At 41.6% G+C, this 12,158-nt stretch overlaps 1 protein-coding gene across 1 annotated transcript in view; it reads right to left on the bottom strand.

Moving 5' to 3' along the window:
* LDB3 (LIM domain binding 3) overlaps positions 1 to 12,158 on the bottom strand; it is an 83,540-nt gene that overhangs the window by 70,477 nt on the left and 905 nt on the right. The gene's annotated exons all lie outside the window — the stretch shown is intronic.

The following is a 12,158-nucleotide window of genomic DNA, read 5'->3' as shown; positions in this document are numbered from 1 at the left end:
TGTGTGTGTGTGTGTGTGTGTGTGTGTGTGTGTGTGTGTGTGTGTGTATCAATCAATCATTTTCTAACTTTTGGCATGAATTTTATAGTGTGTACTAAGCAGGGTGAGGTGGCTGTATACCAAACCCTGAACCTTCTTTAACACTGTTTAACACTGGACAGTGACTGGATTATATTAACCCCTTTAACTCTTGGGACTCATACATTCCATCTAAATTAAAGAACACTGCCGGCGGGGGGGGGGGGGGGAAGGGAGGGTTCCTTGCCCGCACATGGGGGGGAAATAGGGATGTGGGTGAGCATCAGGGCTAGGAGAAGCAGGCAAAGAGGGCAGCATGGAGAAATAGGTTTCTATAGGTGGAAGGCTGAGGGGTGTAGGAAAGTGAGGGGTGAAGCTATGCATGGGGCCAGGAGGAGGAAGCTGGGTGCTGGGGTGGGAAAGGAGGCCAATAGGAGACACCAGAGCTCCACTAATAATAATAATAATAATAATAATAAAAAAAAAAAAAAAAAGGAAGAAGAGCATAAACACAGTAACGTGGATATCTATCCATGTAGCTGGCTGTCAATAATCGATACACACAAATTCCCACCCAGAAAAACAAGACGCACAAACTGTTACATTTGAGTTAAGGATGCTAGACTGTGTATTTCACCAGATACAAAGTAAACATCAGGAAATAAGCACCTGACTCATTCAGATGCCCCTCTTCACTCCATTCATCAGTTCCCCTTCTCAACGTCAACTACTTCCTTCCCACCACCTACATGTCTTCACTCTAACCCTGAGCTACCAACACACAGCTTTAACTATGGCCATAAATACAATACACTGACAAGGCATACAGAATTAAAATGTAAGTGGTACGCAAAAATTAAATGTTAAACTTTAGAACAATCAATCAATGAAAACCGATCACCATTCACGTGGTTTCTTTAATGTTTAGTTTTCAGAGTAGCAGCCATGTTAGTCTGTATCCGCAAAAGGAACAGCTTAAGACAACAGCCAAGGATCGCTCATGAGAAAGCCAGCGGGTTTTCCCAGGTTGGACTAATTTGAACTTCAGTCCCAGAGTATCTTCTATATTTTCCAAAAAGAACGAGGAGTATTTGTGGCACCTTAGAGACTAACAAATTTATCTGAGCATAAGCCACAAGTACTCCTGTTCTTTTTTTTTAATGTTTAGGAAAGCATATCTTCTTGATGCCACTATTTTCAGTCTGATATAAAGTCCTCACTTTCTAAATCACACCAGTACAAAAGATAAAGGAATACATACAGTGAAATTTATGGACGCCACACCAGACCTACATTGTCCTCAGAATACGCAAAGGATAAACATGATCATATTCTACCTCCATCTCGCCTGTGAACAGCACTTTTAGTTAGGTAAGAGATTTTATCCCAAATAATTCTTTACACTAGAAGGGACCTGGAGAAATCCGATTAATACTTTCAGAGAGGGCCACTACTATCAAACACTGACTAAACAATCACCTCTCAGAAAGGCTTTTGTAACAAAGGCAACTGGACAAGGGAGCAGAAAGGTATTTGTCTCTTGCAACTTCTAACTAAAGTTCAACAAGAAGCACGTTAAGCTTATTTCTTAGTCCAACCAAGTTCATCCAGCTCTGATTAAAGATCCTCCCTTGGTTTAGCTGTCTTTAAAAAAAAAAAAAAAAAAAAAAAAAATCACCCCCTGCAGTACCACCTGCTCTCTATCATTCTGGAACCAGCTGTGACTAGGCTAGAAGGGAATGCTGACATTCTCAGTTAGAGGACAGCTCCAACTGACCTCCCAGGATGAAGGGAAGGCAGCCCAAATGCACCCTAACACCAAAGCATTCTGGATTTGGCATGATGTGCAAGAATCTGGGGTTACAAGATGTATTTTGGGAGTTCTGGATGCCCTGTCCCAAGCAAGCATTCCAGAGGTGTGAAGTAAATGGAGCATTAGCTCCAGTTCAAAATAGCTTCCTATGTTACAGGATGCTTTAAATATAGAATGTCAGTCCTCATAGAGGCTTTAAAGGGGTGTACTTGTGGCCTGGTCCAGGTACCAGTTATATAGTGCCTTACAGTTATTTGTCTTCATGCTGCATAGTAATTCTGACTAACACTGGCTGTACATCAATGAGCTATAGGTAGCTCATAATTAATTTACAGCTTTGAGCTGATGATCTTTTAAGAGAAAAGGTTTAGGTCAGTATTAACAGCAAGGATAACCAACCAACCGCAGCAGCGAGGGAGCCAAAATAGCTCAGCAACTGGCATTTGGACTCTGAGCAAGGCAGACAGGATGACGGGAGTTCCAGTATCATGAAAGGCAGAACTCTTCCTAATCCATCAGCTGCCATTGCTACAAATCAATATGTTTGGAATGATTTTGAACAAAGAACAAAACCTATTTATTCACAGTATTCAAGTACAGGCATCCTCTGATGTAGATGCCACCAACCCTGGCTATGTGCGTGGGAGGTGCAGAAGGTAACTCCATCCTTGCCGATGGATTTGCAGTTATGACAGCAGCACATTTGGCCTGTCAGGTTTTCCTGAAGGGAGAAGAAGGGCAAGATCTCATTGCTGCCCTGGAAAAAATGACTGCCAACTACCCCATCACTGAAAAACAGGAATAATTTTATATTAAACAATTCAAGATGCCATTTAGAGCTATTAGTTAATATGCTGGTGGGTACTTATTTCCATGGTACTCAATCCCAGAGACAAGGATGGAGATTTTTTTTCAGATATAGAAACTAAACAGATGAAGTGCTGACTATTTATGCTGCTGAAAAAAACCTCCCAACAGAACACAGAAGTGGTTTTTCCTTTTCCCACAAGACTCAGAATCTATGACAAGGCTAAGAAGATCTCGTCTAGGGCCTTAAAACTGGATAATGTTTGAATACTGTTCCCAAAGAATACCTGTCTCTAGCAGTGGACTGAGTTTGGGGCCATGCTTAGAGGATATATGACCTTGCTATTATTGTTTTGCAAGAAGTTCTCATTTGATTTGGACCATTAAGTTGTGACAGTGACAATGAAGAGTACATTTTTTTTGTTTTATCATCTGCTAGCCATGTTTTGACACATTTTGAAGAATATATCACTGTGTTTGTGTTGACTTGAGCTTTACATCATTCAATGTATTTAAATACAGACACCCTCTGGGTTACGCAAACCCGACTTATGGAAAAAGTTCTGTAAGCTAGAAATGGTTTTTGGTTGGTTTTTTTTTTTTTTTGGCGCGTAATGGTCGGGTATACATTACCGACTTACGCAAAATTCGAGCTACGCAAGGCGTTCCGGAACGGAACGCTTGCATAAGTCGGGGAGCGTCTGTACAAATACAGTAGTGTGATTGAATGGCATACCATGAACAATCTAGTATTACCATCCGTGTATAGGCATTAATTCAGTTTCTTACTAAATGCTTTTTATTGAAGATTACCAAGGTTTTCCACATTAAATTCTAACTGAAGAATTTAAAAGATTGTACAAGATCTAATTCTTAATTCCTAGGGTAACCTTTTTAATTTGCAGGCTTTAGTTATAATCCAATAAGGAGAAATTGTCCTTTCACACGCTGTCCTCTCCTTATGTACAGGTCATCCATTTTCAGTTAGCATTATTCCTTTAATTCATATAAAAGATGGCATCTCAAATATTTTGTCACAAATTAAGCTTTTCAGTGCCTCAAGACTTGCAGGAGTCAGTTTTCAGCATGTTAGGCTAGATTTCCGGCACACAATTTCCTCATCATCTTTCCGCATCTTTTAATGGGAGTCAGAGCCAGCTCCAGGCACCAGCTTAGCAAGCAGGTGCTTGGGACGGCCAATTCAAAGAGGCGGCACTCCATCCGGTATCGGGGCGACATGTCCAGGTCTTCGGCGGAAATTCAGCGGCGGGTCCCTCATTCCCTCTCTTCCTCTTTGAGCTGCCGCTGAATTGCCACCGAAGAGGAAGAGAGGGAGGACCCACAGCCGAACTGCCGCAGAAGAAGCGGCGCGATTGAGCTGCCGCCGAAGTGCCGCCGCTCGTCTTTTTTTGGGGGGGGGGGGGGGGGGGACACTTGGGGCGGCAGAAAAGCTGGAGCCAGCCCTGATGGGAGTCAAAGGCTGCAACTGAACACTGAACCTTGGGGACATTACTAGCCTGGTATAGGAAAACGCATGAGAATAAGGTTGTATTTGTGGTGAGTAGCTGTACAACATCCCTGTACAAAATTCCATTTGAGTATAATGATTTAATCCAGTGTTTATTCCTCTCTATTTTATCTGCTTACAATCTCCTACATTGAGATCATACTTACAGCTGGTTGGAAATTTTTCAATGAACCATTTTTCTGCCCCACAATGCCTATCAGAAGCTGAAACAGTTTGTGAAACAGGGTCAGTTTCAATTAATCTCCCGACATAGAAATTTTGGGGGGGAGGGGGGAAAACACCCTGAACCAGAAAGTTTCAGTTCGAGTAAAAATAACTGTTGATTTAAACAAGTTTTTAAAAAAAGACAAATTGAAATGAAATGGTTTGAAAATAGCAAAACAAAATATTTTGATGGACCTGTACTGAATTATTTTGTGTTTTGCTGGTTTGTGAAATGTTTTCCAATTTTGGCTCTTTGTCTAATATAGTAATGAAAGTTTTTGGAAAAATTCTCACTGGACAGGAAAACCATTTTCTGCCCAGTTCTAGTCATAATGTTGGATCTGTGATTTCAATGTTTTTCTTGTGGTATGAGATGATGTCACATACAGATGGATGATCCAACAGAAGGCAAGAATAGGGATCAATGAAGAAACAGCCCCACTTGTTCAATACACAAATAGAATGGCTGCATTATGCAGCTGAAACACAAAGGAAAGACTGCTGGCCCGTAACTGGTAATTGTGCCAACATGGGCAATGCTATGGAAGTTTTTGTTATATACAGCCACCATTTAGCCCAGGGCCTCAGCTATTGTAACAGGCACTGGTAAGAGCACCATTTGCTTTGACCTATATTTTAAGAATTCTAAATATGTCTCCTGAAATTAAAAACATGGCCAGACCCAAGAAATTGGGTGTTCAATTAAAAAACAAAATAAAAATTATGAGCCAAACAAAGGATAGATGCAAGATATCTATTGTATATTCACAGTTGCTACATCTTTACATACTGCTAGCTTATGGCAACAGGCATAGAAGTGAATTACAATGAATATATACCTTGTACTTTGGCTCCAAATACACAGTCAACCTGATCTAAAGGAGAGTCCATTTAGCCAACCTTTGTAGTTGGTCCCATATCCTCTCTGTGGGCCAGTCAGCAGAGGGCAATATTGCTCACATGCAAAGCGCACACAAAACCAGTACATTGCACAATGATGCTGGAAGGATTGAAATTCAAAGCACAACATGGATTCCAAAAGCCCTTGTCTAACACCAAATAATATGAATGTGTCCTTTTTTAAGAATGCTTTCCTCAAGGGAGGAAACCAGAAGATTTCCTTTGTACACCATGGTATTGCAGCATGCGGGGGGGGGGGGGTGGAAATCAGTTAGTCATATACTAGGTTCATTATGCAGTTGAAAATCACTTACAATTAAAAAAGACAAAGGAGGGAGGAGTGTAGGGAAACTAATGATCTAAGAGGAGGACCATACAGCATTGTATGCATAATTATTAGAGAAGGCTAAGGTGGAAAAAGATGCTAGTTATGAGTCCTTGTGTATGGAGAGATCCTAGATCGGGGTGGGCAAACATTTTGGCCCAAGGACCACATCTGGGTGGGAAAATTGCATGCAGGGTCATGAATGTAGGGCTCGGGCAGGGGGTTGGGGTGCAGGAGGGAGTGTGGGGTGTGGGAGGGGGTGCAGTGTGCAGGAAGGGGGTTAGGGCAGGGGGCTGGGGTGCAGGAGGGTGCGGGTTGTACAGGGGGGCTCAGGGCAGGCGGTTGGGGTGCAGGAGAGGTGCGGGGTGTGGCAGGGGGTTGGGGTGCAGGCTGCAGGAGGGGTTTGGGGTCTGGGCTCCAGCCTGGTGCTGCTTACCTGGAGTGGCTCCGGTGGCAGTGGTGCGCAGCAGGGCTAAGACAGGCTCCCTGCCTGCCCTGGCCCCGCGCCACTCCCAGAAGCAGCTGGGACCATGTCCCTGTGGCCCCTGGGGGAGGGGAGGCAGAGGGCTCCGCGTGCTGCCCTCCCCTGCGGGTACCTCCCCCAAAGCTCCCATTGACCGCGGTTCCCCGTTCCCAGCCAATAGGAGCTGCGGGGGACGGTGCCTGGAGGCAAGGACAGCGCATGGAGCCTTCTGCCCCCCTCCCCCAGGGACCGCAGGGATGTGGTGCTGGCCGCTTCCAGCAGCGGCGCGAGGCCCACGGTGCCATTGGGGTGGCAATCCTGCAGGCCGGATCCAAAACCCTGATGGGCTGGACCCAGCCTGTGGGCTGTAGTTTGCCCACCCTGTCCTAGATGGTACTTTTGTTTCCAGCTGTCCACAATAATGATACATAAACAGAGTATAAATACATGATTGTGTGGCATAAAGGTTTTTAGTGGTTTGGGATGGCTTTGTTACTCATTAAGTCACCAGTGAGTTTAGCAGGTCATCCCAAAGGGGTGCGGATAAACCCTGTATACACCACATTACATGCCATCAATAGCATGAATCAGAAACACATACAGTTATGTAACTAGTCATGCTTTGAGTGTTCTTAAAAATTGCACTGGGACTGTTTGATATCCCTTATTCCTCCACTAGCTGTTAACTGAGAGTTCAACTGTGGAGGTCTAGGAGAGAGAGAAACCAATTTAAAACTCTATAGAAAATAACCTAAAATAGCTTTTCTAGCTATGAAAATAGCATGACATTAAAGTCCAATAGCTTGGACCTTCCAGAAACTAAAGCAAGGGCTGTTTGTGTCTAATTGGGAAAAAAAGAGAAATCTCGGCTTACCAGCGGTATAAAGGTCCCATTTCCAACATTGGTAGATAGCTAGATATCAGACCTTTAGCTTCTCTGTGGTCTAGCACTAGCTATTATCGCTCCTGGGCTGTAGGTTTAGGTATTGCAGAGGATTCCACATTTGGGGGAGAAGCAAGGGATCTTTCCTCTGAAAGTTTGATTTTTAAATATGACAGCACCTTAGAAGGTTAGAAATAACCTTGGCAGAGATGGATCAATGATTAGAGACCCGGGGAGGTGGTCAGAGATGGTCAAAGGTGTATGATAAATGCATTCTATCCATTTGTCATACTAATATCAGCTACACATATGGGATGCATACACAGCACACTTACATATGATGTGCTGCTTCATATAGGATTATATAATTTTTAATGAATTTGGTCATTAATCAGTGTAACCCAAGGTTATGAAGTTATATGCACAGCTACTACTCAAACACACTTCCGCAAACCTGCTTGCCTACTGCCCAAGGCAAATAACAGGAAAATCTGGTACACCTGCCAATAAAAAGTCATCCTGATATCTATGCAGTGAGTGGTAGCTAGAATGATCTGTGGGGGAGATGGGAAGAACCTAGCATACAAAACTTAATGCTCTTAAACTTTGTAAATATTATTTATTACTATTTAAAAAAAAGTTTCTTGGGTCTAGCTAGAGTAAGTAAGAGCAGGAGTAGAGGAAATTTTTTGATTGCTTCATCTTTGAAGAGGGAGAAAAGAACAGATTGATAGCCCTTGGTGTGTCATGGAAACAGTACAGGAATTGCTGGAATGGGATTGACATATTCCATACCAAAAAAGGCCATGGTACCCTTACCCTTTCAAAGGCTATATCTCTGCACTAGACCAGGCAGAGATAGAGAATGAAGTCAGTGTACTAAACAGAAAGTCAGATATCTGCTGTCAAAAAGATGCTTTGTTTTTATGCTAAGGCACCATGGCAAATTCATCATTTATGCTATCGTTTCCCCTTTAATGCCTCCAGTGAGTTCTGTGCTCCTCTACAGAGTTTCTGTGTTATCAATTTACTCAGGTACATTTTGCCCTTTTGAAGGCAGTTCACATGCAGTAGCACTCAGCTGTCCGGATGATTAAATGACAAATCACTCTGATGGTGGGGAAGGGATGATGCTTCAAAAGATGACCCAAGGCTCCACTGCCTTCAGTAGTGAAGAAAACTAAGGGGGGCTCCCATCATTCATCACTAGTACACTATGCAAGGTGAGGAGTCTCCATGTACAGCAAGTAAAACAAAAGCGTCAGGGGAATTCTCATATACATTATAGTCCCTCAAAGGGGAAGTGCTGTCACATTAATATCTTCTCATGAAAGATTGTGTATACCTCTGTGTGTGTGGTGGTAAGGGTGGAAGAGGTAGTAAGGAGGGAAGGATGGTAGTAAAAAAAAAAAATTAAAAAAAAAAATTCAGCCCAGCAAATATGATAAAAAAACAAAAACAAAAAACAACAAACAAACAAAACCCACAACACTTTCATGTTCTTCCAATGCCATATAAAATGGTTTACTTAAGCAGTCCCAGACTGTTTTTCTTATTAGCAGCATAAGTATACGAATTGGTGAGGAGGTTCCACTTCTTCAGTTTCCTTCCTCCCACTGTTCACCCATAATGCTCACAATCCTGTCACACCTTCTATTCTCTTCATTTAAAAAACCAAAAACCAGAGATGTTTTTTGCCATTTTTACCAGCCCCAGAGTTCTGGCTTCTGAGTTGGCGCTGAAGGCAACAGTAAATTTATATATTATATAAATAGTGCCCAGCCAATACAGTGGTGGATGAATTAGAAATACCATATCGTAGATTGATCAACCATATGTAATGACACTATACATATATCACTTGGGGCATCTTTCCACTCAAATTTAAACTATGGTTTCAATATAAGCCAATTCAGGTGCCTCTTGTTTCTCTCTGGACTGTTGCTGGCATTCTACATTTCACTGGAACATGAAGAGAATGTACCTATTTTTAATATAACATTAATCAACCATGGTATCTAAGTACTGGAATGATGATGGCCTATTAGGTAACATGGCAGGCCAGCAGCAAAAATATTTAAATTTACACAGCCCCCTTTCTTACACAGGGCAGAATAGAGCATTAGCTTTGTCAATGCAATTGTTGTCTCATAGCATCCTCCTCCTCCTCACCAGTCAATGAAGAGCACACACAGGCTTTAGAAGAAAATGGATCACATCAGCACTAGGATTTTTGCTGGGCTCATCAATTTAGAAAGGACCAGAGTCGCTCACACAATCAGGCCATTGGCAACAGCTTTCAGTGGGGCTGAGCACCTGTAACTCCCATTCATTTAAACAGGATGACAGGTACTCAGATCTACTGAAACGTAGAATAGAGCAAAACGCTACCTTAGACATTTGCCTATCCCGCTGCATGGCAGGGTTACCCCTACAGGGTGTGAGGAGCTGTGAGGTGGGGGATGAAAAAAAACCCATGAAACTACAAAGCCTTCTCTTTTATTTGCTAATTCCATAGTTCAAGGAGTATGAAGCTGCAGGGTTACCTTAAATCTTCCGTGCTGGCTTTCCCCTCCTACCCCAGTGCTGACACCACACAGACACTTATTTTTAGATGAACAGGGTATTAGGCACAATGCTCCATTTCATGGGAACACAAAGATATGTCTTCACCTGTCATTCAGCTGATTGACTGGGACTCCTGTGTCTCAAGCTGTTCAAGACTTGGCAGGGATTTGATCACCTGGACCTCCCAGAAGGGAACAAATGATAGTGCCTCAGAGAGCATTAAAAAACAAAACAGCCATCAGACCATTTATTTTTGGCAATTCTCCTTCATTGCCCACTGTTTAAAATGTAAATGCCAGTCTTAGGAAGGGAAATCATAATAAAAGCTCTTGTATAGTATTTTTCATCAGTGAGATCTCCAAGGGCTTTAACAGAGGTTTTTGTCTCTCCCATTTTACAGAAGGGAGATGGAGGCACAAAGAACAAGTAAAGTAACTTGCCCAAGGTCATCCAGCAGCACAGCTGGGAATACAACTCAGGACTCCTGAGTCTCAATCCAGGGCTCTACCTACTCACATATGCTGCTTTGGGAAGAGTTGGAGGTTCCGGTCCCATCACATGCTACTATGGGTCAAATTCTGTTATCAGATAATCATGTGTAATCTCCATTGACAGCACTTGGAGATTCATGGAGCATTGTGTTCCCTGAGAACAGAACTTGGCTCATAATTTTAAAGTAAAGTATTATTCCTGCGATAACATTTTTGTGTGTGCTATCTGACTGAGTTCACAGCTTGCCTCGCTTATGACTGCAAATTAATTGCAGACAATGGGGGTCTCTTGATTGGTTTTGGGATATTTATATAAAAAACAGGGTTTATTAAGCTATTATCACCAAAAGCTATGGGATACAATGTTCCAATTTAAAAATAAATGCAGCTTCCAAACATTCCTATTCCCACCCATCCCCCTCTCTGAGAGGGGAAAAAGGCTGTGTATATTTTCATGTACAGAAACAGACCATGATCTGCTGTTATTTTATATTAGATACAAAACACAATTCCAGAGTAATATTCCCAAGAATAAATGTTTCACTGGGCAAGATTTCAAACAGCCTCACATCATATTTGACATTATCAGTGCAAGCAAAAGTCAGCCTAATGAAGGGCTCAAAGGTGTTGAGATCACTGGCAGTTGAGGGTGCTCAGAGAAGCTGAAGCACTTTTTGGGGCTTTGATCCAGCAAAGATTTACACTCATGCTTAAATTATATGCATTCAGCAGTCCCCCTGAAGTCAATGGGACTCTCACAGTGATCAGGGCCTGAGATTTTAAGTTCTTTAGGGCAACAATTGTCTTTTCATTTCTGTGTATACACAGTCAGCAAAATGGGGCCCTTGATCCTTGATTGGTAGCCTCTAGACACTACAAATAATAACTAGGACCTCACAATAAAGGGCGGTAAAATGTCACAAGTACATCTACAGGATATTAGCAAATCTAGCATAAGCAGTCTATTATATCCTTACCTTGTGTGGGATAAGGGGAGACTAGCAGTATCTAGGGTACTAAAATTAGCTTAAAACTAGAAAAGTAAATTTTTATTTTTGTGACAATATTTTTGTATTGCGGACAACAGGGCAGTCTTCTTTAGTAACAGTACCGAACAATGACACCTTTGCAGAGAGGATAAAGAAAGGGTTCCTCCTATCAGAGTAGGAGCATCTAAATTTAGCAACCTGAAATTAATGCAGACTCAGCCTTGAACAGAGTGTCACACACTATGCATATATACAAGGGAGAGCAAATAAGACAGAGCTTTATAGCATAAAGGTTAAAATGGATAGTTTCCCTGGATTTCAAAAGCTTGCTGAAGTCTTTGACTCATGACTGGTGCAAAGATAATCAGTTTTGTTTCCAAAAGTCAACATAATAAATTTTGTATTAAAAGCTTCAAATGCTGGAGGATCAGATAAAGTTTAACTTTCCAAATGAGTGTTGATAGTATGTGGCACCCCAAACAGTTTTTATTTGCCATCTACCTGTTTATCTGAGCAGATAAGTTTGTTATTCTTTTAACATTTTGTTAATTAACTAACCTCTCTTGTGTCCACCACAAAAACTGGAACTCCTGCTGCAGCTAATTTTGTGAAGGAATCAGAACACATCTGGACTACACGTTTCTGCTTCTATATCTAAATAGTCTGAAATAATACTTAAGACTGACTTCACAAAAATCAAATAGGGAGCAAAATTTCCAGCTGCTGAATTAGAACTGTTAAATAACTGCTTAGTTGCTGATTACAGAGAAAAATCTTTCCCATCTACAAATTCAAAAGCATTCAGTGTTGAGAGGTTTTGTAACACCTCTCCTTTTAGGAAACTAGTAAAATAGGTCAGGTAATAAGTAGAGCATGCCCCTGGATTGCCTTTAAAAATTACTCTTAGAGGAAATAAAGGAGGTAGAAGTGCAACCAGTGGACTGATTTATACTCAATAACTGCACTGAGTAATTAATTATTACATCATTCACTGCTTTTCATCAGCAAGTGGAAGGCCCCTGTATAATTTAAGACAATATTTTCAGCACCATTGAGCTTCTGCTTCACTCTGTGTAATTTTAAGCCCACTACAAACTTCAGTAAGTTTTCTTTAAATCTAAGATGATTCAAAAAAAAAAAAAAAAAAAAAAAAAAAAAAAAAAAAAAAA

Source organism: Terrapene carolina, unplaced genomic scaffold (assembly GCF_002925995.2).
Source record: "Terrapene carolina triunguis isolate 2854851 unplaced genomic scaffold, T_m_triunguis-2.0 Scaffold95, whole genome shotgun sequence".
NCBI lineage: Eukaryota > Metazoa > Chordata > Testudines > Emydidae > Terrapene > Terrapene triunguis.
The sequence above is the reverse complement of the archived record's forward strand: the minus strand, read 5'-3'. Positions and strand labels throughout refer to the sequence as shown.